Source organism: Phascolarctos cinereus, unplaced genomic scaffold (genome assembly GCF_003287225.1).
Source record: "Phascolarctos cinereus isolate Bilbo 61053 unplaced genomic scaffold, phaCin_HiC Scaffold_4;HRSCAF=312, whole genome shotgun sequence".
Taxonomy (NCBI): Eukaryota; Metazoa; Chordata; class Mammalia; order Diprotodontia; family Phascolarctidae; genus Phascolarctos; species Phascolarctos cinereus.
In genome coordinates this window covers 32355255-32382349 of record NW_027555847.1, presented here as the reverse complement: position 1 = coordinate 32382349, position 27095 = coordinate 32355255, and the positions used below count along the sequence as shown (strand labels likewise).

The 27095-nt window shown below is 37.7% G+C and overlaps 1 protein-coding gene across 1 annotated transcript in view; it reads left to right on the top strand.

Annotated features, from left to right (window-relative positions):
* SUCLG2 (succinate-CoA ligase GDP-forming subunit beta) overlaps positions 1 to 27095 on the top strand; it is a 323754-nt gene that overhangs the window by 112450 nt on the left and 184209 nt on the right. The window lies entirely within an intron of this gene.

The window sequence follows — 27095 nt, the reverse complement described above, 5'->3', positions numbered from 1 at the left end:
CTTCTCCCAGACTCCTCCTCAATAGTCACCCCAAACTACTTGGTCCTAGATCCCTCCCACAGTCTTTCTGTATATAAGGTCCATCTTGTCTCCATTAAGGTGCTCAGATCCTTAAAATCTAGCTAATGGCTGAGATTTACCCTAGCCCACTAGTGAATATGTGCATCAGAAATGTTCAGATTCCTGAAGAGTCTGACCAGTATGGCGAATCTTTAATAAATCTTATCTTTGGTTGAAAGAATGCTTGGGTCAAATTCATTCAGGCAGGACCCACATGTCGCTATTTTGGGGTCCCAGGACCCCTAAACATCTAAACCTCAACACTTGCCATGTAGAAGGCACTTAATAAATACTTGTTAACTGACTCACTGAAGACCTGGGTTCAAATCATGCCTCTGATACTTACTATTAACCAATCAGCAAACATTCATTAAATGCCTACTGTATGTCAGACATTGTGCTAAGAACTGAGAATGAATAAAATAAAATAAAATTAAATTAAATTAAAGTCGACTTCCTAGCTCTGGACATTTTCTCTGGCTGGGCCTCAGGACTGGAAATATTTTCCTCATTTCCATCCACTGATTTCCTTTAAATCCCAACCAAAATCTCCTCTGCAGGAAGCCTTTCCTAACTTTTCTTATACTGCCTGCTCTCTTGTATTTGTTTTTGTTGTTCCAGCGTTTCAGTCACATCTGACTCTTGGTGACTCCATTTGGGGTTTTCTTGCCAAAGATTCTGGAGCAGTTTGCCATTTCCTTCTCCAGCTCATTTTACAGATGAGAACCTAAGACAGATAGGGTTAAGTGACTTGCCCAGGGTCATACAGCTGGTAGTGTCTGAAGTCATATTTAAACTCAGGAAGATGAGTCTTCCTGGTTCCAAATTCAGTGTTCTATCCACTGTACCACCTGGCTGCCCTTTCTCTTATTTATTTCTTATTTATTCTGTATGTAGTATGTTTGTACATAGTGATTTGCGCATAGTGTTATATCATGAGATCCTTGAGGGCAGGGATTGTCTTTTGCTGTCCTCAGGGCTTAGCACAATGCTTGGCACATAGTAGGTACTACACACACACACACACACACACACACACACACACATCACACATATACACACATATATAAACCCATATGTATATACATATATATTTTTTTCTCCCACCTTTAAGAACCATACATTCTATAGAACACAACCTGCACACATATATAGTTACATACAAAATATGACAAGGCAAAGCCTTATGTAGGTAGTGATACTTTGAGACATGTGACCATGACTAGTTGTATGACCATTGACAAGTCATAATACCTCACTGATACTTCATTTTCTCATTGGTAAAATGGGGGAGGGGTTTACAAATGGAGCCTTTCAGATCTTAATTTGACGATCTTATGATATTACCCCTACTCATAAGGGTGTTGGCATGCTCAAACGAGATTATGGTCACTACAGTTTTGCAAGTTTAAAGCACTCTCTAGAGGTCAGCTATTAGTAGTAACAGGTGTGTTAACCTTGTGTGTGGTATCACTTCTGGGCTTCTTTTCAGTTAAAGGAAAGCCTTCTCTTTTTTCCAAAAATTTGCTGAGCTCTGCAACTCAAAAGTCAACCTCTCTCCTTTAATCCATTAATATTTCTAACAGTAAAATGTAGAACAGGAATGAATTCCAGGAAGGGTGTGTATGTATGTGTGTGTGTGTGTGTGTGTGTGTGTGTTTGGAATGTGTGTTTATACTGTGGTTGTATCTATGTGGTGTATGTATGTATATGTGGGGGGTGGGGTGGGTGTGTGTGTGTGTATGTGTGTGTGTGTGTGTGTGTGTGTGTGTGTGTGTGGTGGTACTACAGCAGCAGAAAAGAGGTGGATATTTTAGGAAAATAATCAGTTTGGCAGCCAATTAGGTGAGGCTCAAGTTAGGGAGGACCAGGTAAGGTTTTCTTTATGGTACACAAAATGATAAGCAATATGGAGTAGCAGATAGAGACCTGAACACCACGTTCCCAGAGTAAGGAAGATGACAATTCAAGGCCTGCTCCTGATATCTAAGTCTTCCGTGACCCAGAATAAAGCATTTCAGCTCTCAGTCCTTTCCTTTATTTTGTAATCCTAAAAGTTTCAGTAAAATTGTCAATTTCATTGATAGAAGCAATTGATGAGGAGTTCTTGCCCAGATGGAATCACAAGCACAGACCATGTTCCTTTCTCCAATAATTAAAACAGCTCATAATTACACATTTTCTTGATTTCAAACCACTTCCAGTTCCTATGAGGTAGCAGATGCATTTATTATTAACTTCATTTTATGTATGAATGTATGTATGTATGTATGTGTGTGTGTATGTGTGTATATATAAATATATATTTATACACATATGCTAAAAACTTCAGCCCTTGTTTCATTTTCAATTTTTTCTAGTCTTGATAATTTTTAAATTAGTTTAGCTTTATATTGTAGAATCACAGGATTGTAGATGTAGTAGTGACCTTAGAGGTCTTCTAGTCCAATTCCCTCATTTTACAGTGTTTATATATTTGCCCAAGGAAACACAGATAGCATATAGCAAAGCAGACAAAGCTAAGTTCCATCTCAACTTTAACTTTTTTTATGTAGTTATTAGACTGTTAGATCAGAGGAATACTGTAGACATAGATTCATTACATTTTATCAAAGGGTTAGGAGGCATGTCTGTGACACAGTAGATAGAGCACTGGGTCCAGAATCAGGAAGATTGAGTTCAAATTTGACCTCACACTCAGTTTTGTGATCCTGGACAATTCACTTAACCTTTGTCTGTATCAGTTTCTTTATATGAAAGATTGGAAAAACAATAATGCCTGCAGCTAAAATGAGATAATGTTTGTAAAGCTCTTTGCAAACCTTAAAGTACTAAATAATGTTAGCCAAGATGATGATGATGATGATGATGATGATGATGGTGATGACGATGATGATAGAGAGATGTGGCTGCCTGGATAGTAATATAATGGATTATGACCTGGCTGAATGACAAGACCCTAAGAATAGTTGATCATTAATGGCTCAAAGTCATCTTGGAAGGATGTGTCTAGTGGAACGTCCCAGGGAACTGGTCTTGGTCTTGCAGTATTTAGTATTTTCATCAACGACTTTAAGAAAAGCGTACAAAACATGTTCATATATTTTACGGATGACATGAATTGAGGAAGCATAGCTAAAATGTTGGTTAAGAGAATTAGTACCCAAAAAATTTCTGATAGGTTAGAATGTTGGGTTGAATTTAACATCTTAATGAACATCAAGTCTTATATTGCTTTTTCTTTGTATTGCCAGGCTTAGTACATAATAAAAGTCTAATAAATGACTATTGATTCATTGGTTTCTTTCAAGAGAATCTTCCTCACAAATACAAAGTGAAAGAGGTATAGCTAAGAGTAGTAGTTTATCTGAACAAGATAGAAGGCAGGGGTTCTTAACCTGAAGTCCATGAAGGTTTTTTTTTTTGTTATTAAGGATAACTATATTTTAAAATCGTTTGTTTCCTTATAATTCTACATATTTTATTTTATGTACTCAAGAACATTATTCTGAGGAGTCTACAGGCCTCTCACTAAACACTTCCCAAAAGATCCAAGACATACAAAAAGGTGAAGAACTCCTGACCTGTGGGTTTCACATTACTGAAAACTCAATATGAGTCAATAATGTGATGTGGCAACCAAAAATGTTGATTAGTCTTAGGCTGAATTAAAAGACTCATCTTATCCAGAATTAAGGAATTTAGAGTCCCTACGTCCTCTGTCCTGGTTGGATCACATCTGGAGTATGGTTCTGAGAGCCACATTTTAGGAAGTGCATTGATAAATTGGAGCACATTCAAAGGATAAACAGCTCTGTCAAGGTCCTGGAATTCATATGACAAGATAATGGGTTGACATAATAGGAGATGTTTATTCCTGGAAGGAAAAGACTGTGGAAGACATCATAACTGCCTTCAAATATATGAAAGATTGTCACTTAAAAGAGCAAGTAGACTTTTCTGCTTGCCCCCATCTTTTCCATTTGACCTTCAGAGTGGAATATTTCTCATCTGTCCATTAACAATGTCTTTTCATCTGTACATGAATTAACACTGTTTGGGGGCTAAAATTGGAATCCTCAAAGTGTCCATAATTACCTTTGATTGAAGAATCTATTTCTTACCAAAGCACCAGACCCCAAATATCCTAAAATGTCCTAGCTGGGACATTTTGTCATTCTTTGCTGCCCCCTTCTCTCTACCCAGACCTGAACCTCCAGAGATTATGCCTCTTTTTTCTTTCCTTCACCTCTCACACAGGTGAGTGTGAATCCACTCAGTTTTTAGAACTCCATTCTGGATTTAAGTTCTCTTTATTGGTGGACAAGTAGATGAAAGTCCCCCTCAATCCACTCCATCTAGAGGTCCTAGACCAGGGGTGGGAAACCTGCAGCCTCGAGGCCGTGTTTTGCCTTCTGGGTCCTTGGGTGCAGCTTTTTAACTGAGTCCAAGTTTTACAGAACAAATCCTTTTATTAAAGTGATTTGTTCTGTGAAGTTTAGATTCAGTCAAAGGGCCACACTTGAGAGCCTTGTGAGCCACACGTGGTCTTGAGGCCACAGGTTCCTAGAGCCCTGTCCTACACCTTGCTTCCCAGCCCAGCCCATCATCTACTAGGACACCAATGCCTAACCAGTGAAGACATATTGCCCCTTCCTTTGCCATCATCCACACACATTTCCTATCTGCCTCAGCTGTCTCCCTCTTGATGTTGGTGTAAGAACTGTCATCAAATCAATACTATCATTACCACGAGAAGAGTCAAGATTGTCCTGTACCTCTATTCACAATCCCTGGGACGGTCCAGAACAAACATTCCTTCCTTGGCCTCTATTCTTCTCCCTATATTGGTGGTAACCTCCTATAATAATATATTCTCTTTGAGGGTAGGGACTGGTTCACTGTTGTATTTGCATCCCTAATGGCCAGTGCAGTGTGTGAAGCATAGTAAGTGTTAATGAATGCTTTTTACTGATTGCTTCGTTGATTGCTTCACCAGGACGATTTGAAACATGGTCTTGCTGTGCATTCATAATAAAAGTAGTAAAGGAAATAAGTTGATAGAGTAGCTTTAGATTCAATTTAGGAATATTGGAGTATCAATCTGTCACTAAAGTTACATGTCCTTAGAGCAGGGCTGTGGCAGGTGAAAGATGAATGACTGAGGAAGCAAAGGTTTGATCTTCCAAGCATATTGACTTATTAAGCAATGCATACCAAGTGTCTAACAAATCAACACCAGGCCTTTTCCTCAGCTTAGACCCTGAATATGGGAGTGAGGAGCAAACTTTTATATATTAAAAAACAGTTAATCAAATAAGGCCGATTAATTAAAAGGGAAACAACACAACATTAAGTAATCTGATTTCTAATTGAATGAAAGATTAGGGACTTTCCAAGTTGGGAGAAGGAGAGTGAACAGGTATAATTCTCTGAATTCATCAAAAGAGGTGTCCCACTCCCTCCTGCCAAGTGTCTGTAAAGGATCAAAAGAACATGGAAACAATAAATGATTGAGCAGTATGGGGCTCCTTTTTAGATAAGACATATGGGTTACTTGGGATGAGTAATTGCGAGAAAACTCCTTGCATCAATCTTTAGATCTGACTGGGTTTCTGGTCAGCATGACCTCCATCCTTGGTTAAAGGTCTCTAAGCAGCAGAGAGAGGTGGGACAGTTTCTGAGCCACATGGGTAAGTTCAAACAATGCAATAAGGTTTTCTCCCATTCCTCGCAAATGAACAAAGTTTTCTCACAGGACAGAAGTTGGACTAGACCCATTATTGACTAGAAACTAAGCTAGCTCCAGAATTTAGTCAAAATATGGAATCAGTGTGGTTCACTCAGTTTCCACAATTGACCACTTCCTGTCCTAATCCTTTCAATTCCCTGCAGGAGATTTTAAATTTTTGCCTCGATTATTAATGTAGGAAGCAGGAATCTTGGATGGTTCTAATGTTGTCTGTTTTCTCTTTTTCATATTGTCTTGTGTTAGAACCTTCATTTGGGAGCTTACCATCTATGTGGTAAGTAGAGATTAGAATAGCACAAACAGAACTGAAACAATCTTGACAGTACATTTACATTCACTGGTGCATACCAGTCTGCAAGTGTTGAAAGTCAAGAGCAGGGGAGAACTCATATCTTTTCTGCACTATTATTTATTTGACTTTTTTTTTAATTGCATGAGGTGGAGGGGTTTAGTAGGAAGGACACTAGTCTTAGAGTCAAGCAGTACTGAAAAAGCTCCTTCCTAGGTGCCAAGCACTGGACTAAGAATACAAAGGAGTCAGAAAAAGCAGTCCTTGGTATCTTATGTGTAGCCCATGACTTGGAATCAAGAAGACCTGCAAAGGTCAAATACTCCTCAGACACATTTTGGTTGTGTGGCACTGGACAAGTCATTTGTCTTTAGCCTCAGTTTCTACATCTATAAAATGGAGACCATAATGGCCTCTGCTGCAAAGTATTATTGTGAGGATCAAGTGACATCACACATGTCAAGCACTTTGCAAACTTTAAAGTGCTATGTAAATGTTTGCCATCATCATTATTATAGAACTATAATAGTATTTTATAGCTGAGGAGAAAAGAAGTAGTGAAATTTCTACACTAAAAAAAATCTTTTAATGTAAACTTAAAAGTTTTTTTTTCTTGTAGTTTTCAGGGACTCTTTTTAAAAGAACTATAGATATTGAAGAAAAATATGAGCTTGAGGGCAGCTAGGTGGCATAGTAGAACAATGGCCCTGGACTCAGGAGAACCTGAGTTCAAATCCGGACTCAGATACATAACATTCACTAGCTGTGTGATTCGGGGCAAGTCACTTAACCCCAAATGCCTCACCAAAAAAAAAAATTCAAAAAAATGAGTTTTCCTACTTTTGGAGTCTGGAGCATTATACCATTTTGGTTCCCCTACCTCTCTTGACTACTCTTCTCACTTCTTTTCTGTGTTCTCCCCACTCCCACCCTAACCTACAGGTGTCCCAAGGCTCAGTTCTCATTCGTCTTCTTCTTTCTCTACATGGCCTTCCTTGCTCATCTCATTTTGTGTACCATTGCCACATACATGATTTCAGAGCAGTGCTCTCATCATGGTGCTCCAATGCTCAAAGCCAGCCAGTGGTTTCCCATTATCTACAAAGTTAAGTCTTAAATTATTCATATTCAACCAAAATATGATCCCCATCTAGATTAGATGGTTTTTAAACCTATTCTAGTTCTAAATCTCTGATTCCATGAATGAATTCCCAGAGCTCAAAAGTTTCTGGTTCATAGTAGGCACTTAATAAATTCTTGGTACCTGACTGACTTTCTGAATGAAAAAGCATTTATCAAGTCCTTACTGTGTGCCAAGGATGACAACACACTGATTCTTCACTGTGTGTTGCAGCCAAATGAAGCGGCTCACCGTTCCGCATATAAGCCCTGCCCTTTTGTACCTCTGTTCAACTTCCTCTCTGTGCTTAGAGTGTCCTCTTCTCTCTCTATGAACACAAAAAACCAAATACAGTTGAATCCCTTAATGCCTAGTTCAGTGTTTTACCCCACACGAAGCCTTTCATGGTGTCACCAGGGAAAGCAATCTCTCTCTTCTCTAAATACTCTTCTGGACATCCTCCATCTGAAATCCTCTTTGAACGTGGCAGTGACCCTTGTATGTGACTTATCCCTTCTCCATGATGGTAGGGGACCTTGTTTTACTTGTCATTGTATGATCCTGAGCTCCCAGCACTGTTCTTCATACCGAGTAGGCAAACGAGAAGCATTTGTAGAAGTATCTTTCGACTCCCCTACAGCCGCCCCCCACCGTGTGCCATGTTTTTATTTATATTTTGATAGTTCGTTTAGTTATGAGGCCTGTGTTTTCTTCACTCTTAGCCCATTCGCTTCCGATATCCATAGCTGTCATCTGGCACAAATGTCCCTGGCACCGTCTTCACATTTCCTGGTGGAGCAAACATAATTTGGCTCCATCTGGAGCTGGTTAACTTTAGTCCTCATTAGCAGGCTGAGAGTTGTATGAACATGGCGGAGTACTCCACTAGCATGATTCCCAGATCCCACCAGTTCCTTTGCATCCTGCAGGGACTCTCTCCTGTTTTCTCTTGCCCCCTCCTCTTCTTCCATCTTTCTTTCCTCCTCTCTTTTTCCCTTCCCCTTCCCCCTTTTCCCTCTTTGCTCATTCTCTCTCCTTCCACCTCATCACCTCCCCTTCTTATCTCATCTTTTACTCCTTCCTCTTTTCACTCCCCTCTTCCCTTCCCTCTTCTTCTTCCTTTCCTCTTCCTCTAATCTCTGCTTTCTTATCTCCCTGTTTCTTTTCCCTTTGCTGACTTCTCTTCTCTTTTCTTGCCTGTTCCCTCTCCCCCTTCTTCTTGCTTCCTTCTCCCTTTCCTGTCTCCTCTTTCCCCTCTCTTACCTCTCTAGTTATCTTTCTGTTTCCTTTACTGATGCCTTTTCTCCTTTATCCTCTCTCCCCTCTCCTCCTACCTCTCTGGCCACTCCTTCTCTGTCTATTTGCTGACTCTATTTCTCCCTTCTCCTTTTCCTGGCCATTAATCAGAGAGCCTATAGCAACTACCCTTGCTATATACCCAAGATAATGACTTCTTTTAGAGAGCCCCAAACTGAATATAAGTTATTACTGATTGACGTAAGACATAGAAAATTATGTGAGGGAATGGAAGAAAGGAAGGCAGGGATGGGGAGGGGGAATTCCCATCATAAATCACTCTTAGAAAGTAGCCTTTATAACTTCATTATATACTAGAAGCTGCTTATCTCAAAAGGTATAGACCAGAGATTATAGATTGTGTGTGTGTATGTGTGTGTGTGTGTGTGTGTGTGTGTATGTGTGTGTCTGTGTGTGTGGCAGTTGGGTTTAAATGCCTTGCCCAGGGTCACACAACTAGTAGGTGTCAAGTGTCTGAGGCTAGATTTGAACTCCTGACTCCAAGGCCAGAGCTCCATCCACTGCACCACCTAGCTTCCCCTAGAGATTATAGAATTTCAGAGCTGGAAGATACTGGAGAAGACATTAGGTCCTTTTTTTGTTCAGTCTTTTTCAGTTGTGTCCCATTCTTCATAACCCCATTTGGGGTTTCTTGGCAAAGATACTGGGATGGTTTGTCATTTCCTTCTCTAGCTCATTTTATTGATGAGAAAACTGAGGCAATCAGGGTTAAGTGACTTGGCCAGGTTCACACATCTAGTGAACATCTGAAGTGGAACTTAATGTATGTCCCCTGTTGGGGCACAGGGCCAAGGCCCTTGCTGTTCTCTTCAAGGCTCAACTCAGGTGCCTACAAGAGGCTTTTGTGCTGATTCTTACGGATTCTTCTCTCCTTAACAATTAAAAAAAATCCTTGCTTTTTATTTTGAAACTGCCTTTTCATGTACATACTGTTTCTTCTTAGTAGAATGTGAGTTCTTTTCATTAAAAAAAATAAACAAAAAAACCCCTTTTTTTGGGGGGGGTGTTTTTTCTAGATTTTTAGCACAATCCTTTAGCATTTAGTAGGGATTTAATAAATTGAATTGGATAGAATTACATCAGTTGAATTTTGTTTGAACCAAGGGATTCAGTCCCAAATTAAGATATTTTCAAATTTTGCATCTCATTTGGTAAAAACACAAGATAAATGTTTTAGAGTGATACCTTTTCCAAAGCACATTAGTGGTGGCAAGGATAACAAAAGTGAACTTTTGCATAAAATGCTACCCTTCAGGAGTTTAATTGTGTCTAAAACTTACATAGACATGTTGGTGGAGGAATAGCGGAGGGGAGGCGTTAGGCTTTATTTCTTAAGACACAGTTTTGGTTTCCAGGTAGCTTTGTTTCACAAATCTTGCAGGCATCTACTGTCTGAAGTCTGATGTCAAAACTTCGGATAGAAGACAAGCTTTTGGTTAAAAGATTGCATCCTTTGCCTCCTGATCACATAAGCATGTGACTGAGGCACTGAAGTCTAAGTCTGCCTCTGCCTTGGGCAGCAGGTTTGCTTGTGGGATGCTGCTTTCTTGGGGTAGGTGGGGCAAAGAAGAGGAAGCTATGTACCTTTGATACAATTTCAATTGCATTTTGATTGCTTACCCATACTTACACCAAACATGCCAATTTTGAAAATTCCTGTTGAAGGCAGCATCCTGCATAGTCATCACATCTCCCCATTCAATTGCTACCTTCATGGCAAGTGATTGCTTGAGGGTTCTGAAGAAAATGAATCATCTCCCAGCCCAATTTTGTACTGAGGGGTGCTTGTCTTTCAGATGTGAGAAGGAAGGTTAATCCTAGGTCTCCCTTGCTTCATCCCAAATGTATAATATACCAGTGAATGATTGTACATTCCCCATGTAAAGGTTGACTTTAATTACATATTGTGTTAGAGGTAGCTGCTGGTACTATGGATAGAGTCCCAGGCATGGAATCAGGAAGACCTGAGTTCAAATCCAGCCTCAGACACTTACTACCTGTGCGACCCTGGACAACTCATTTAACTGGTTTGCCTCAGTTTCCTTATCTATAAAATGGAAATAATAATAACACATACTTCCTAGGGTTATTGTGAGGATCAAAGGAGTTATGTTAAAAAAGGAGTGAGAGTTTAGCACAATGCCTGACACATAGTAGGCACTAAATAAATCTTTTTTTTTCCCTTCCCCTTGTTCTGCCCCCCACCTTCCCTTTTAAGAATACCCTTTAAGAGTACTATATAAAATGTAAGATCCCAGGAGATTGTAAACTCCTGCAGACAGGGACTGATTCCTTGTTTTTTCCTTGGACATAGTACTTGACATAAGCTAGGTACTTAATAAATGTGTGTTGAATAGGATTAAAGGCTATGGTGGACATGCTTTTTTAGGTTAGGACCAAATCCCATCTCAATTCATACTTTCTTCTTTTATGAAAAAGGAGTGTGGCCTGTGGAGGAGCACGAGGGTGAGAGGACAATTCCACAATGGTTTTTATTAAGTTTGACAGACCATCACTCTTTGTGTCTTTCGTTTGTGTGTCATCTCCTTTGAACTAGAAGGACTTTCAGAGAGGGATGGTGTCTGACCTTGTAGCCTCTCTGGAAGTTCCTCCTCTTCCCCACCGTTCAGTTTATTAGCCTCTTAATTCAGCTGACTTTTAAAAATTAAAATGCTACAATTTTAATCCATGTTAACAAAATTAGATAAAATTTGGCAGCTAAGTGGCCCAATGTATAAAGTATTGGACTTGGAGGCAACAAGGCTTGAGCTCAAATCCTGCCTAGGAAAGTAGCTTCAGTTTCTTCTTTTGTAAAATAGAGATATGAACAGCACCTAGAGCACAGCGCCATTGTAAGATTACAGTGATATAACGTGTGAAATGCTTTTCAAGGCTATGTGTCTGTGCATATATGTGTGTACACACACACATACACACACATACATATACAAGCTAATGCTTCTCATCTTCATCATGACTGTCATCATCATCATCACCATAGGATCCTCCATCTAGAGATGGAAGGGATTCTTCGTGCTATTTAGTCAAACAACTTAGTTTTATGGTTGAGGGAATTGAAGCCCAGAGATATCTAATGCTTTGTTCAAGGTCACAAAGGTAGTGAGCAGTGATTGAGATTTGAACCCAAGATGTCTGATTCAAAATTAAACACAAAGCTAAAGGTTATTTACTTATTTGTTTATTCATTGATTCATTTATTTATCTATTCATTCATTCATTTATTCATTTATGCAGCATTATTATGGATGTTGTTTTCCAAGCTAGGACCAAGATCCCAACCTGCCTCATGTTTTCTTCCTTTATGCAAAAGATGTAGACTGTTGAGGAGCATGAGAGGTGAGAATACAACTTGAAAATGGTTTTATTAACTTTGATAGAATAATTTCCTGTCTCTGTGCATCCTCATACTGTTTCCTTTGGCCTACAAAGACCTTTAGGGAGGGATGACATCTGTCCTTGCAAACTTTTTAGCTCCTCCGGCACCCCTCACCCACATAAGTCTCTGTTAATTTAGCTGACTTTTAAAAATTACTTCCCTTGGATGAACCAAGGGCATCCCATTTTTCAGGGTGATACTGTTTTTAGAACTTCCTGACAGGTGTCCCAGGAAAGCCTTCCAGATTGGCAATTTGGCGCCTTGCCTCCTTCTTCAGCTTAAATCACCTTGTGCATGTATTGTGACAGGCTCATGCTGGGAGGCTACCATGCCAGGTCAATGGCACATATGAGGCTCTGGATGTTTCTAAAGGACACCACCATCCTGGAATGAAAAGCTAACATTTCTGGCAGGTTTATTTACTCGTCTGGCTTTTTAATGTCATGTAGACCTGGGCCTTGAAGACCAGGTTGATGAGGGCTGGTTAAAAATCACAGGGGCACAGATGTTTGTTTCTATTCTGAAAAGAAGGTTGTTATAGCAGCGCTTTCTGTGATACAAAAACTGGAAACAAATTAGGCTACCGTTGACAAGGGAATGGCTAAGCAGATTATAGACTATGAATATAAAGAAATACTATTAGGTATTAAGAATGTGAGAAATTTGAAAAAATATGGAAAGATTCTATGAAATGATGCAGAAGGAATAAGGCAGAATCCAAAGGGCATTTTATAGAATGACTGAATTAATGTAAATGCAGACTTCATATATAGGAGCCCTGGAAGCAGCAGGGACACCGATCCTGCTTCCTGGCCATCCCTCCTCATAGCCATCAACTGGAAGGAGTCACTCCTGTGAAGAAGGGGTCAGCCATTCCCTTATACCACCAACCGTTTGTCACACACAGGCAGGCAAGCCAGCCTAGCTGATTCAGCAAAACGTGCTGAGTGAGACTCCTGAGGGAGAGACAGGAGGTAGCATATGGCAGGGAAACCCAACACCCACCTCCATCCTGAACACTCTGTCTCCTCAGATCCTGATGGAGACAGCAAAGACCTCTGACTTTAAGAGCCTTGCGAATAGTAATTCTTCCACCAGTCCAATGCTCTGAGACATTATTCTTTTCTTTTTGTGAGGCAATTGGGGTTCAGCGTCTGAGGCCGGATTTGAACTCAGGTCCTCCTGACTGTAACGCCAGTGCTCTATCCACTGCACCATTTAGCTGCCCCTTGAGACATTATTCTAGGAAGCAACCCCTGAGGAGGAGGTATAGCCTGGCAACTGCTCAGGCATATGTTACCATAACAGTCCCTGAAGACATAGAAAAGAAAGTTTTTGGCACCAAAGTTCCTAGCACCGTCAAATGGTTCAACGTGAGAAGCTGATAGGATTTTACTCATGGAAATGTCATTAGAGTAAAGGCATTTCCTTCTTCTAGTAAATGAGATCCTTGTACATCATTTAGCACAGTGCCTGACACATAACAGACATCACATCAATACTTATTAGTGTTATGCTCCTGCACCCTAGAGACCACAGGGTTTTCACATCTGACTTATATAGGTGATGTCTCCCTAATTGGAATTAAGCTCCTCAAGGGCAGTCTTTTCTGTTCTTATGTCCAGTGTACACACCGAAGGGCTTTGGACACAGTAAACAATAAATGTTTTTTTTTTAAATTTATTTATTCATTAACTGAAAGACAGTTGACCTCAGAATAACTGCAATGAGCCATCTTGGCTCTGGGGAACAAGGAATGAAATGCCCATTTAGCTTCTTGATTGTGAAGTGGGTGTGGGGGGGGCTATGCGTGTGTAATGTTGCATATGCTGTCAGATGTGTGTGCCAAGTAGGTTTTACTGAATTATTTTTCTCTGTTATAATGGGAGTGAGGTGGCAGATATCAAGAAATCACCATGATCTAAAAACACACAAAACTAATCAAATTTTTAAAGGATTTTTATGTCATTCAGTAAACATTTTTCACTATCTTGACTTGTTTCTTCTGATTGCAAAACTTAAGTTTCACAATAAATTTGATAGTTAATGATTTAATTGTTTTGGGGGCAAATGGAATGATTTTCGGCCTAAAGAGCATTCAGATGTAGTATTGCTCGACTCACCGAGTAAGAAGCATGATTCTCTCTAACTGCTACACTTAAATACGCTAGTACAACTGCATAAAAATGGCCGTAAATTTTCTTTTTCTTTTATTACATATGGAGGCTGGACTGTGCTTCCCTGAAGTAGCAATTTACATTTTCCAGCGTTGGTTCGTGTCAAGGTGACTTCTTTTCCTTCTTTCCTTGTATATCCAACTTTCTCCCAAAAGCAAAATTTATACCACATTGTTAATTCTCCAATTTCTTATTTGCAATCCTTGGCCCTGTCCTCCCCTCTCCTCCCATCAACTCTGCAGCTCAGCAAAACATTCCAAAAAGATGTAGCGGTGGTCCAAAAGGAGGCTAATCAGGAAGGATGTGGTTTTGAAAGCAGTCCAGGAAAACAGGTGGACATCTTGTTGATGCTGAGAGTTGGTCTAGAGCAGATTCTTAATGAGAGCATGAAGCCAGGCTTCAGAATTAGAGGATTTGGATGTTTGCTGATGATGGGAGGGCTGACTTTGAGACCAGTGCTGACTTCTTTGGATATTTAAATTCTCCCTGCTTCCTACATTTCTCCTCCCCCTCACCCAAACATACATATATCCCTGTTACATTGAATAATCAATTATGTTGGAAGCACTAGGGAAAAAAAGATAAGGGCAGATTAAAAAAAAAACTGGTGAAATGGAGCAATAAGGGATAGGGCTAGAGACTGGCCCTATTATTTTAGTGGTTAAGAACTCCCTGGGGAGGAGACCTCCTCTTCCAATGCAGGTCCAAACATTCTCTGTAACTCAGTCTTAGAGAGCTGCCAAAAGTACATTTAACTGAGGCTAAATGACTTGCCTAGGATCACACAGCCAAGTCACAGATGAGACTTGAACCCAGGTCTTCCTGCCTTCAAGGTCAGAAGTCTATCCATTTGCTTCTCTGTAAAGAAAGGGAAAAGGTAAAACTGCCTGTTCTGTGGTCCATATAGCACTTCAAAAGTCAACCCAATGTTATGGTCATTCCAGTTTTCAGAAACTGCAAAGTTCCCTTCTACAGAAGACCATTAAAAGCCCTACCCCCGACCTGTGTTTAAAATTCCAGTGACAGACTTAGATTTCAAACACAATGAATAGATCAGGAAGAGCTATAAAAGCACAAGACAGTCATTTTAAACTCAGGCAGTTTGAAAGAGATGTGATAAATTACATGGAAACCTTGTAGATATGTTCATTCGAGGACAAGGATTCTCAAGCATCTTTTGTCCTGTTACCTTCATGAGTTAGGATATGTCTGTGGCTTATTTGATTCCTTTACACCAACGGCCTGTCTTCTCTCAAATTCTTTTAAAGTGATATCAGTGATTTTTAAAATGAAATTGTATTGATATCTTTTATTTTAAATTATCAAAATTTCCCCTTTTATGCCTCCCTTTTCCTTCTCCCAGAGAGACATCCCATATAAGGAGGAATTTTTTTAAAGAAAAAGAGGAAGAGAAGGAAACAAGAAAAACTAATGAATACATTGAAGGAATGATAACATATCTGTACGTGTGGATGCCTCACCTCTGTGTGGGAGGTGGGGGGTGTGTCTTCTCATGTCTCTTTTTTTTTTTTTTGCCATGGAAGTGCCATACAGATAAGCAAGATAAACACTCCTTGAACTCCAAGTCCATCCGGCAAGCCAGAGACAGTGAGACATTCTGAGCAAGGAGACATGTCTAGAAATAACACAAATGAAAAGTGTGTCTTTCAGTAATAGCAAAATTTGTGGGTGTCATCCTAAAAGACAGGGTCATTGACTTGATGGCTTAGAGTTCTTTGAAGATCTAAATATTCCCCCCAAGATACAGCAGGCCTGCATATGCATGAATAATTTCTAGTTTAGGACTCTGAACTATTTACCTGTTAAATTAATTCATTCAAAGGGATAGTAGAACACTTTCTCAATGAAACAAGAAATTAATCAAGGTAAACAAATGCTGACAGAGAAACAAGCAGGATACCAAATAAGCAACCACACAAATACAATGAAGGTTTAGTTCATTTTATGTGGTCATAGCCTCAAGAGTTGGAAAGAACATCCTAGGGCATCCGGTCCTTTATGGAATAGCCTCAAACTGGAGGTAACCTTCTTTCTGAACTTATAATGATGAGGAACTTACTGTGTGTTGAGGCAGTCCATTCAGCTTTTGAAAAACTCTGATTCTTAGCATGTATTTCATTAAATTCAGCCAACTTCTACCTGATTTTAGCTTCTATCCTTTCTGACTTGGTGTAGAAACCACCTATATTTCTTCTCCCCCTCCAACCCCCACCCCATTAGAATGTGAGCTCCTTGACAGAGTCTTTATCTTGTATTTTTATTTGTCTCCACAACTTAGCACCAGTGATTTGCACATAGTAAATGCTTAACAAATGTTTTTTTATCCACACCTTCATCCACTCATTCGCTCATTCATTCACTAAAACCATATCTTTTCTAGCCATATATTCCCCATAGTGTGCCTGTGAATTTGATTTTTTTGAACCCAAGTACAGGACTTTACCTTTATCACTATAAATGTCTTATCAATTTGGATCACGGACTTTATTTGTGCATTTTTCTCATCCAAGCTTCTCATTTTAAGATCCTTTGAAAAATACCTTAGATGATGATAAGGATGATATAAATCCAAGGTAACTTAAAGCTAATCAAATTCAAATCCAACTAAAAATTGGATTCGTGTTCATTAGAAAAAAAACAACACCAAACTTTATCAGCCCATTTCCATTCATATTTAGTAATGTATTTTTCATTGAAGCTATGTTCCAGAGATCCCCTTAAATAGCGAAATATGTGAACAATCTATCTTATCAATAATAATTACTTAGCTACCAAGAGGGATTTTTTGGATACAAAAAATAACAGCCAAGTATATGCTTGTGCATGCTCTTTCTGTTCTCTAGATTTCTGCATTAAGTGCTAATCCGCCTTTGTATAGAGAAGGACAGACCTGGGACAGGAACTGGATCGAAAATAGCACCGGGGAAGAGATGTAGAAGGCTTTCTTAAAATTTTGCTAACTACAGATCCCAAGTCTGGTCTTCAGTAAGGTTTCCTATATCTTTGCGAGCCTGCTCAGATGCCTTTAGTATTAAGTTGCATTTGAAAATGGGAAAAGGAATAACAGTTTTATAACTACTTCCCTATTCTTCTCCTCTTCCCCCAAATATAACCCTACTGATAGTAGCACATTTTTTTGTTCTTCATTAAATAGCTATCCAATTTTCTCAGGGACATGTTGGTTAAATTTATTTTTTAAAATATCAAAATGTTTTCAGAAGTTTTATAATCTATTAATGTTTCTCCCTAAAGACCTCCTATAATGCGAAAAAGAGAATAGGAAATGTCAGCATCAATTTCTGGTGCAAAATTGTAATTCTCATTTGCAGACTGCTTATTTGCAAAGGAAACTTGAAACGAGTTGTTGCAATGCAATAATATTAAAATTCATAGAACCGTAGATTTTAGAACCGCATGGAACTAAGAGATCATTTAGGCCAACTCTAATTATCTCTACAAACATGAATAAGGTAATCCAGAAACTTTGCCTTTCTACCCCCACCCCCATGCTTCAAGGTTGACAAAGCTTGTTCCTTATAATGACCCTGTGATAGAAATAGTATATGTATATTAAATTTATTTAGTGCACATTTACATACACACACACACACACACACACACACACACATATATATATATACTTATATACTTATAATGTGTATGGCACTCTGCTACATGGTAGAAGGACACAGAGGTAAAACAGAAAACAGTCTCTGTCATCAATCCAGGCTCTCTACTTCTCTATTTCACCTGCCCCATGGCATCCCTAGATTCCTTCAGAGCAAATCTTAGATGTCACATGCTACAAAATGCCCTTTCTGAATTCTCCAGTTGTGAGTGCACCATCCATTGAAATTATTTTGAATTTACTCTGTAACATTTTATATATATGTGTATATATATATGCCTATATAGAATAAATATTATTATATTATATATACCTATATATTATATGTTATATGTATACATACCTATATATAATATGATTGTGTGTATGTTGCCTTCTCTCAGCCTTCCCCTGACTATATGTTCTTTACATGGAGGGACTCTTTTATTTATATATTCCTATCCAAATGCTTGACACATAGGAAAACTCAATAAATGTTTACTGAATTGAGTTAAATAAAAAAATCTTACCTTCATTGCATTATTATCCCCATTTTACAAGTGGGGAAAATGAGAATCAGACCTTTCCAGTTGTCTTGTAGGTAGTATGTGTTGAAATGTGGGTTTGAACCCAGGTCTCCTGAATCTTTGGAAAAGTAAGTTATCTGTTATGCCATTAAGCTCCTATTTTTTTTTTAAGTAGAAAGAGATACTTTTTAATTTAGGACATCATTAACATGAAGTGAATTGAAAACTATGAAATACATGAAATGTGTGTCTTTTGTTCCATTTCTTTAAAAATTTTTAGCAGTGGACCTTGTCTGAGCCTTGGCCAAAATTATTTTATCTAGCTTTAAAAATTTTATCACCATTGAAGGGTGTAGTAATGGTTATGAAAGCAATTAATAACGTCAGTGACAGAATCAAGAGAGTGGCTAATTTATCATTATAGATTTTAATGAGGCTTATAATTTAGTAATAAATATACAATATATTCAAGAGTATAGTGTTATAAAAGGGATGATTTATCTGATTTTAATACAGAAACTTGTATGGAGAGCAAAAGAGAAATTGCTCATATGAAAAGACAGGTGTGTTTAGTGCTGGGGACGTGCCAACATTTGAATCTTCCTGACAATGAGTTAAATTGGGGAAGCAGCGCACACTTGTCAGACACTAGTGTCTTAATGTACAAGTAGTTTTCTTTTCTTTGAATGAATGGACATTTTAGTTGGAAATTAAAAGCTGACCCCTCATCTAACAGTTTTCCTCTCAATAAACTAAAAGTCTTCCTTTTCTTCCTAATAGGCCCTTCTCTTTAAATGAGACTTGAATATTCTGAATGACCAGATTTTTTGTCTCTGTAACAAAGGGAGGGAGGGAGGAAGGGAGGAAGGCAGGGAGGGAGGGAGAGAGGGAGAGAGAGAGAGAGAGAGAGAGAGAGAGAGAGAGAGAGAGAGAGAGAGAGACAGAGAGACAGAGAGAGAAGAAGGAAGTAATAGAGGAAGACAGGGGAAGTGGAGAAGGCAGGAAGTTGAAGGGGGAAAGTCTTTCCCTTCTCCAGGTGTTGGGGGACAATGTTTATACTTCTGTTCTTAGTATATCTTCTCATAAATATCCTGATGTGAAAATGTGCTTGTTCCTTGGTTGATTTCATGTATTGGTTAAATGGACTGGCAGCTAACAGTGGTGCACAAAGTGGGGAGAAGTATCGTACTTTGATGGCATTAAGCTGATGGTATCCTCAGGGATACTTAGATTCCTGAGTAAGGAAGATTAAGTTTGCCAAGTTCTGGGATTCAGGGTGGGACTGCAGATAGTGATCTTTACAGCTTAAATAGGCTATATATGGAAAGGAAGGAAGGAAGGAAGGAAGGAAGGAAGGAAGGAAGGAAGGAAGGAAGGAAGGAAGGAAGAAATGAAGGAAGGAAGGAAGAAAGGAACCCTTAAGATGGAGTATCAACCATGAATTTGAAGTAACAACAGGAATAACTCTTATTCAAATTTTAAAATGATTTAAAAGTATAAAGCACTTTTCTTATTTTAGCTTTTCTGCACCTTGCATTAACACTAAGTTCAGCTATGCAGTTGTCATTTTCTGCATTTTACTCTCAAGTATTCAAAGTGGTTTTGTGATCTCATCAATTTGGAAGTTTCCTCTACTCTGTAGATGGCAACCAAACCATACTTGTCCATCCTGAGTGATTCTCATCTATGTTCTCCCAAAAATTCTCTGTGAGGGGGTCCCCCTAACACTCTGGAACCTTCTTCATATTCTTACAGCTTTTTGAGAGTACCTGAGGTGACACTCAGGCTCCCCATCATGACCAGGCCATCTTCTCTTTCTCTCATGCAATTCTTTGATGATATCCTTTACTCCTGTTCTTCAGATTTTCTCAGCATTTATGTGTTACAGTCTGCATCTTTGCTTTGGCCTTTGTGATCTTCACCTTTAACTCTTTGGGGGCAGTAATGTGTCAAGTCTGCATCATCTCCAACAGGCATCTCCTCTATATCTATTTGATCCAATCTAGCTGCTTCTATCATTTTTTTCTCTGTTGTACCATTTATAATTCTTTGATAAGCACTTCATGGACTGTGATATCAGGGTCCTAGTCCAGATGTTTCCATTATCCTTTATGAAGAAAAGTTTTTAATGACAGTTTTTGCAAATTTTTTCCTTTTTCTTCTGTTTGTAGTCTTTTTGTTTTCTATTGTCATTCTCAAATGCCCTGAGGATGGCTTTCCCTAGTGGGATATGCTGCCAATCTTTCTTTGGAGTGATTTTACTTCGGAATTCTCTCTATATGAAGCAATACTGCTCAAACAGATGAGATGTATCTCCTTTTCATAGATCATAGAGGTTAAGTGACTTACACAGTGTCACACTGAATGTAAGTTTGAGGCAAGATTTGAGCTCATATTCCTGACTTTATCTTCAGTGTTCTAGCCTCAAGAAACAAAATCTGACAGTTTTTTAAAATAATATTTTATTTTTCCCCTGTTCTAGGTAAAGATAGTTTTTAACATTTTAAAAAAAATTCAGTTCCAAATTTTCTCTCTCCCTCTCTTACCTCCCCCTTCCCTGAGACGGTAAGCAATTTGAGGTATGTTATATATGTTCATTCTTGCAAAACATATTACCTTATTAGTCATCTTCTGAAGAAGACACAGATCCAAAGGGGGAAAAAATGTGAAAAAATACAGAAAGTGAAAAATAGTATGTTTCAATTTGCACTCAGATTTCGTCAGTTCTTTCTCTGAAGGAGGACAGCATTTTTCTTCATGAGTCCTTTGGAACTGTCATGGATTAATGTATTGGTAAGAATAGCAATGGGTCATTCACAGTTTATCTTGTACAGTATTACTGTTACTATGTACAATGTTCTCCTGGTTCTGTTCATTTCATTTTGCATCAGTTCATGTAAATCTTTCCAGGTTTTTCTGAAATCATTCTGCTTATCATTTCTTATAGCACAGTAATATTCCATTACAATCATATACTATAACTTGTTCAGCCATTCCCAAATTAATAGGTGTCTCCTCAATTTCCAATTCTTTGTCACTATAAAAAAAAAGCTACTATAAATATTTTTGTACAGAGAGATCTTCCTGATCCTCTCCTCACCTTTTTTATGTCTTTGGGATACAGAACTAGTAGTGGTATCGTCGTGTGAAAGAGTATGCACAGTTTTATAGCCCTTTGAGTATAGTTCCAAATTGTTCTCCAGAATGTTTGGATCAGTTCACAACTCCACCAAAAGTGCATTAATGCCTAATTGTCCCTCATACCCTTCAACATTGATTACTTTCCTTTTCTGTCATATTAGCCAACCTTATAGTTGTAAAGTGGTGACTCAAATTTGTTTTAACTTACATTTCTCTAATCAGTAGTGATTTAGGCATTTTTTTTATGTGACTATAGATAGCTTTGATTTTTTTTCCCTGAAAATTGCCTGTTCATATCAGTTAACCATTTATCAACTGGAGAATTACTTATATTCTTATAAATTTACCTCAGTTCTCTATATATTTGAAAAATGAGGCCTTTATCAGAAACACGCTGTAAAAATTATTTCCCAACTTTCTACTTTTCATCTAATTTTGGTTGCATTGGTTTTCTTTTTGCAAAACTTTTAAAATTTAAGATAATCAAAATTGTTTATTTTACATCTAGTAATACTCTCTTTCTTCTTTGGTCATGAATTCTTCCCATAGATCTTACAGGTAAATTATTCTTTGTTCTCCTAATTTGCTTATGGTACTGCCCTTTATGTTTAATTCATGTACCCATTTTGACTTTATCTTGGTATGTGGTATAAAATTTTGGTCTGTATCTGCTTTCTGCCATACTGCTTTCCAGCTTTCCTAGCAGTTTTTGTCAAATAGTGAATTCTTGTCCAAAAAGCTGGAGTTTTGGGGGTTTGTCAAACGCTAGATTACTATAGACATTTACTGCTGAGACTTGTATACCTGTTCTATTCCACTGATCTACCACTCTATTTCTTAGTTAGTACCAGATAGTTTATAATACTTTATATTATACTTTATATTGCAGTTTGAGATCTGGTATGGCTAAGACAACTTCGTTCACATTTGTTTTCATTAATTCCCTTGATATTCTCGACCTTTTGTTCCCCCAGATAAATTTTGTTATAATTTTTTTTCCTAGCTGTATACATTCTTTTTGGTAGTTTCATTGGTATGGTACTGAATAAGTAAATTAATTTAGGTAGATTTCTCATATGTATTTATTGGCTCAGCTTATCTAATCAATTAATAATTTTCAATTGTTCAGATCTGACTTTATTTGTGTGAAAAGTGTTTTGTATATGAACACAATTGTGTTCATATATACTACCTGGGTTTGCCTTAGCAGCTAGATTCCTGAGTATTTTATATTGTCTACAGTTATTTTGAAAAAGAATATTTTTAAAAAGAATTTCTCCTTCTACATCATGCTGCTGGACTTTGTTGGTAATATATGGAAGTACTGATGATTTATGTGCATTTTTCATACATCCTACAACTTTGCTAAAATTGTTAAGTATTCCAACTAGTTTTTTAATTTATTCTCTAGGATTCTCTAAGTATGCCATCATATCATCTTCAAGAGTGATAGTTTTGTTTCCTCATTGCCTGTTCTAATTCCTTCAATTTCTTTTTCTTCTCTCATTGCTATAGCTAGCATTTTTAATACAGTATTGAATAACAGTGGTGATAATGGGCATCCCTGCTTCACCCCTGATCTTATTGGGTATGGGTTTTAACTTATCCCTATTACAGATAATGCTTGCTGATGCTTTTTTTTTTGATAAATGCTATTCATCATTTTAAGGAAAGAGTCATTTATTCCTATACTCTCTAGTATTTTTAATCGGAATGGCAAAGTTTTATGTGTTGAAGAGGCCTTTGGTTTTGAATAGTTGAACTAGATAAATGAAAAGATAGAATAATTTCTAGATTAGAAAAAGCAAATTGCCACTTACACAAGAAGGTCTTCTGAAGACAAGAAAGGAGAAAAGGCAAGGGACATATATTTATTTCTCTTTTGCAATATGTGTAAACATTTGATTTTCATTTATATTCAGTTAGACTGGTTGTACTCAAGTTTCAATTACAGGACTTCCTGGTAAGTAGTCAAGTAGATCTTTGTTAGGTCTGATAAGAAAGTGGGTCTTCCTACAGTTGAAAGACATAGAATTTAATTTGTTTAACAAGATGTGATCTCCCAGGTATAGGGAAATCCTAAGGAGAAAATCCCCCTCTACAAATGAGGATCTGTACCTGTTCTGCAAATCTTGGTCTTAGAGAATTTCTAGGGGCACTAACAAAAAAAATTTACTCAGGGTCATATAGCCAGTATGTCAGAGGTGAGAACTGAATCTATGTCTTCCTTACCCCAAATAACACTGTTTTCTATTCTGAATAGTACTGTAGTTGAAAATAGCAAGTCTGCTGGGTTTTTTTCTTAATTAAATATTGTTAATTTATATTCATGGTCTATTTCCAATTTTTTTTTTAAAAAAAACATAGTTCCAACAACTTATTTTACTCATTTTTTCCCCCATCAACCTTCTTCCAAATGTATTTATAGTTCATCTATGGTGTTAGAATGCTCAACTCAAAGATAGATAACAGAAGATAACTTTGCATCAATCATTTTAGTGTACCACATACATGAATGTATTAAAGCGGAAATGGATCAATTGTACAAAGTTTGCCTAATTTAAAAATAAAGTATTTCCCACTTGTTCTACTTGTACCATGTCACTTGTGATGAATTTAAATTATTACAATTTACATGCTACCAGAGGGATTTCTTGTTCACCGTGGAATTGTTTGGGGATGAAAAAAAATGGAATAGCCACATTATTATAATTGTAATAATTGCTGTTGCTTTTATGGTGAGCAGGAAGAAATGAACATAAAACTCAAGTTATTTTAAAGTTTCTGATAGTTATAGAATAGCAAATCTGTGGAACGGACAGTTTCTTTTTCTTTTCTTTTTTTGGTGGAGTGGTGTATGGTTGTGAATATTGTGACTTAAAAAGAGCTATTTGAACACCTGAAAATCTATCAAGCCTACGAAATATAACTTTGATTGGTCCTACTTTTCCTCATATTGAAATAGGTTGAATAGATGCTAAACAAATAATGCCTTTCTAACTTGTTTAGGATAAGGGTTTAATATATTTCAATGCAAAATCTATTTAAGTGTGTGTGTGTGTGTGTGTGTGTGTGTGTGTGTGTGTGTGTGTGTGTTTTGGGGGTAAAGCAAAACAAAAACCTGTTATCTTTAGTGCACAGTTAAATCACTTTATATATTCAGACAAAAATTGCATTTCTTGTATGGGATATTCTTTCTTAATTTATTTTGGGAATTTAGGCAGGAGATAACAAAAACAAAACAGAAATTTTTTGAGCTTTTAGAAAAATCAGATCTTTGTATACAATAGAAATGGGGACATTAGGTAGTGCATCAACTTGGTAAATGATGACTGATCAGGCCTACTTACTGTGAAATAAGATTTGGCTGGTTTACTTAATTTTCAAGAGCTTGGGTAAATAGCTAAAGAATTAAATTACTTTGTGTTGGTTTTCTCTAGGGTGAGAAGAGCCTGCTTTGCTATGTGTAACTGAACTCCTCTGTATTGATTAGCGCTCCAGGGCCAACCTTCCCTAGTTATGCTCACTTTTAGCCCCCTTGCTTCTGGTCTTGAGTGCAGTTGTGAAAATATACTGTTATCGATGTGACTGCTTGCATTCTTTATCTTTGCCGTTGTTGTCAAATACAGTCCACCCTCCCTTGATCATCCTCAGCCTGTGTGGTCTGTAGATGAAGTGGTTTAAAGTTCTATGGCTGGTAGTAAAATGAGCACCAGGGTAAGTGACAGTACTTCATTGAAAACATGACTGTTTCCTCGTCTTGTTGGTTAGTAACTAAGCCTAATTTAATCAAGTGGGCACGTGTCCATTAACAACAACAAATTACGTATTCTGTCAGAGTATTCCTTGTGGTTTTGAGGTTTTGCTGCTATCAGGCTTGGAGGGAGTGGTAAGAGCATCATTTGTAATGTAATAAGGTAGGAAAAATCTAATTCAGAAAGAATGGCTCCAAGGGAATTCAGCATTTGGCCAGCAACTATTTTTACAGTTTAAAACAATGTGTGTCTTAAACCAGTGTGGATAAACAAGTGTTTGATGTTTCCTCATGCTTGATGGTTGTGTTAAAAATGAACAACAGCAATTGAACTAATTCGGATAAAAGAGGGTAGCAGGCTAAATATTTAATTCTAATATCTAATTCTAATTCAGTTCTAAATAATTTAATTCTAGTTACACAACCCCCGAATACTCTCTCCTCACCTCCATCTCTTAGAAGTTTTTGCTCAGCACCTGTGCTATGCCACTTTCTACTGGAAACATTTCTTGATTCCTTAGGTTTTTATTTATTTTTTCTTTCTAATTAGCTATACTTATATCTTTCTATATAAGATAACAGAATCATGATTTGGGAGATACAAGGAACCCTAGAGGTTATAACCCTCGTAATTTAACAGATATATACATATACACATACATATGTAATAAATATATAACCCTCTTTATTTAACAGATATATACATACATATATGTGTACATGCATACACACACATATATACATATATATATATACATGCATACACATAATAGATATATAACCCTTTTTATTTAACAGATAATGATATTGGAACCAAAAAGAAGAATAAAGGAGGGACACACGTATGTGCATGTGTGTACATATGTAAACATATGTATAATACATGTATACCCACACATATACATACATACATATTCATTATGTTGTTTAGTTATTTCAGTTGTGTCTGACTCTATGTGACTTCATTTGGAGTTTTCTTGGCAAAGATACTGGAGTGGTTTACCATTACCTTCTCCAGCTCATTTTACAGATGAGGCAATTGAGGCAAACAAGGTTAAGTGACTTGCCCAAGGTCATACAACTGCTAAGTGTCTGAGACCAGATTTGAACTCATGAAACTGAGTCTTCCTGATTTCCAGCCCAGTACTCTATCCACTGTGCCACCTAGCTGCCCCATACATACACTATCTTCATCTCTAAAATTGGGATTATAAGGGGCAGGTAGATGGCACAGTGGATACAGTACTGGCCCTGAAGTCAGGATGACCTGCGTTCAAATCCAGCCTTAGACCAAACATTTGATGCTTACTAGCTGTGTGACCCTGGGAAAGTCACTTAAACCCAATTGCCTAAAAAAAAAATTGGGATTATAAAACCTTCAGGGTTCACCTCCCAGGGTTGTTGGGAAACTTACATTTGATGATATATGTAAAGTGTCTTGCCAGTGTTAAAGTTTTATTGTATGTAAAAATAAAACACTCTATCCAGTTGACTTCTGAGCTCCATTCCCACTCTACATCTATAATCTTATCAATGCCCAATAACATTTTTATTCATAATTATCACCGTCACTATCATTTCTTTCCCCAGTTTGGCCCCTCTCCCTTTGCTTATCTCCTTTCCATTTCTAGTCAGTATAGTAGGAGGAACACTGGATTTGGAATCAGAGGACTTGGTTTTCAAACTCCAGCTCTGACACTTACGCTGATGTGATTTAGTCAACTCACAACCTCTCTTGGCCTCAATTTCATCATCTATAAAATGGGCTGGTTGCACCGGATGCCCTAAGAGGTCCTGTCCAACACTCTGTAAGACTCTTTCCCAAATCTGTGTTAATTGGTTTGCTGCCCTATGAGTCAAGATTTTTTTAAATGTTCACATTAAAAATCACCTATTTTAATTTTAATCTAGTCCTCTTGGTTCAACCATCTGT